This window comes from Otolemur garnettii, unplaced genomic scaffold (assembly GCF_000181295.1).
Source record: "Otolemur garnettii isolate 467f Iridium unplaced genomic scaffold, OtoGar3 scaffold00018, whole genome shotgun sequence".
NCBI lineage: Eukaryota > Metazoa > Chordata > Mammalia > Primates > Galagidae > Otolemur > Otolemur garnettii.
This window is the reverse complement of record NW_003852413.1, coordinates 417,855-420,750: the sequence shown is the minus strand read 5'-3', so window position 1 is coordinate 420,750 and position 2,896 is coordinate 417,855. Positions and strand designations below refer to the sequence as shown.

Sequence of the window (2,896 nt, the reverse complement as noted above, 5' to 3'; positions counted from 1 at the left end):
GTTGTGGCGGGTGCTTGTAGTCCCAGCTACTTGGGAGGCTGAGGCAGGAGACTCACTTGAGCCCAGGAGTTGGAGGTTGCTGTGAGCTGTGATGCCATGGCACTACTACCCAGGGGGATAGCTTGAGGCTCCATCTCAAAAAAAAAAAAAAACTTTCGTAGTGACCCGTGTGTGCATACATAAATATATTTATGTACACAGAGGAAGACAGAGGCAGAAGTAGGGACAGAAAGAAAGTGGCCTCTTGCTGAGCTGCCCACATAACTCTTCCCAGGGGCCAGAGGTGGGGCCATGAATTCTACCCTGCCATTGTTTTTTTTAATTGAGACAGTCTCACTTTATCACCCTCTGTAGAGTGCCGCAGAGTCATAGCTCACAGCAACCTCAAACTCCTGGGCTTAAGCGATTCTCAGTCTCCCAAGTACCTGGGACCACAGGTGCTGGCCACACTCCCTGGCTAAGTTTTAGAGGCGGAGTCTCTCTCTGGCTCAGGCTGGTCTCCAACCTGTGAGCTCAGGCCATTCACCTGCCTCTGCCTCCCAAAATGCTAGGATTATAGGCCCGAGCCTCCACACCTGGCTTTCTTTCTTTCTTTTTTTTTCTCGATACAGAGTCTCAAGCTGTTGCTCTGCGTAGAATGCCGTGGTGACATAGCTCACAGCAACCTCAAAGTCCTGGGCTTAAGCAATTCTCCTGCCTCAGTCTCCCAAGTAGCTGGGACTATAGGTGCCCGCCACAATGCCTGGTCCTTTTTTTGTTGCAGTTGTTATTGCTATTCATCTGGCTCAGGCCAGGTTCAAACCTGCCAGCCTGGGTGTATGTGGCTGGTGCCATAACCACTGTGCTATGGGCACTGAGCCAGTTTTTCTATTTTTTAATAGAGACGGCATCTCACGCTTGCTCAGGCTGGTCTAGAACCTGTGAGCTCAGGTAATCCACCCACCTCGGCCTCCCAGAGTGCTAGGATTATAGGTGTGAGCCACTGCACCAGACCTCACCTTGCCATTTTTGATTAGATCATAACATTGTACATTATTTACTTTATACACATTTTGAGACAATGTGCTGATTTTATATACAATTTGGAATGTTTACATCAAACGTTAATATAGCATTCACCTAACTTATTTAATTGTTCTATTTAGACATTTATACTCTATTATTAATATATTTGACATGTACCTTTGCAGTATACACAATAGGTGACATCCCACCAATTACCCTCCCTCCACCCGTCCACCCCTCCCCTCCCTTTGCCCTCCTCTCCTACTTTCTGGACTATAATTGTGTTTTATCTTTTGTATGAATGTGGGGGGGATTATATATTGATTACATAATAGTATTGAGTACATTATTCCATTCTTGAGATACTTTACTAAAAAGAATATGATCCAACTCCCACCCTGCCATTTTTTTCTTTTTTTTTTTTTTTTTTTTTTGAGACAGAGCCTCAAGCTGTCGCCCTGGGCAGAGTTCCATGGCATCACAGCTTACAGCAACCTCCAACTCCTGGGCTCAAGCGAGTCTCCTGCCTCTGCTTCCCAAGTAGCTGGGACTACAGGCGCCCGCCAAAACACCTGGCTATTTTTTCGTTGCAGCTGTCGTTTGGCGGGCCTGTGCTAGATTTGAACCCACCAGCTCAGGTGTATGTGGCCGGTGCCTTAGCTGCTTGAGCCACAGGTGCCAAGCCCCACCCTGCTGTTTCTAATGGAGACAAAAAATTATTGCTTTCTGATGACTGGTTTACATGACTGGGTTTTTCAGGTTAGTGTGACTGTATTGAGGCTGCATAACATAAGTGTATTTGAACTTACTGCTTCCTTTGTACTTTGTAGTTGAGGTCCCCAACCTCAGGGCTACAGATCTGTGGCCTGTTAGGAAGTAGGCTGCATAGCAGGAGATGAACAGCCAGAGAGCAGGTGAGCACAAACTCCATCTGTATTTATAGCTGCTTCCCATCACTGATATCACCACCTGAGCTCTACTGCCTATGAGATCAGCTGTGCCATTAAATTCTTTTTTTTTTTTTTTTTTTTTTTGCCATTAGATTCTTATAGGAACAGGGACCCTACTGTAAATTGTGTACTTGAGGGGTCTAGGTTGCAGCTCCTTATGACAATCTAGTGCCTAATGATCTGAGGTGGAACTGAGGCAGTGATGCCACTGCTGGGGAGTGGCTACAAATACAGATTATCACAGAGATCACATTAAATCAGTTGCTTGCAGACTCCTATCAGAACCTCCCTGCCTCATGGAAGGATATTTGTGTTCCATGAAACTGGTCCCTCGTGCCAAAAAAGGTTGGGAGCCGTTGCATTGTGGTGCTTTAACCCTCTGACTACGGAGCACTCAGAAATGAAACGTGCCAAGTGAGGTGAGCAGCAAGGGCCACACCCATTATGCTACACAGCGCTACTGGACGTTCTGTGGTTGCTTACTGATCAGTTCACCCTGGTTAGTTTCAGTTATTTCAGGCACAACTATGAAAAATATTGAGAACTAAGTATATGATGCTTACAGCCTCAAGTCAGGTAGCATAACAGTAATGTGTAGTCAAGTTTTTGTTTGCAAGGTAAACAACACCCACAGGCATTGTTCCCACCTAACTAACGTCTTGTTTGAATGCCTATAGGTGTTGTTCGCAGTCAGAAGGTTAATGCCAGCTCCATTTGGGCAGAATGAGGCTGATATATTAATTATCTTCAGTCCTTACATTTTTTTCTAATTATTAGTCATACATAGTCATTATATAAAATGTGGAAAATACAAATTCACGTGAAGACATGACTCACTAGTAAAGAATGGTTGCTATTAGCATTTTGCTATAAGATTTTCAGTCTTTTGTATATGTGATTTACATTAGTTTTTCTAAAAATTGGGAACTGAATTTTCTTTT

At 44.4% G+C, this 2,896-nt stretch overlaps 1 protein-coding gene across 1 annotated transcript in view; it reads left to right on the top strand.

The window, feature by feature from the left end:
- The window catches only part of FN3K (fructosamine 3 kinase), a 22,490-nt gene that overhangs the window by 2,107 nt on the left and 17,487 nt on the right, over positions 1-2,896 (top strand). The window lies entirely within an intron of this gene.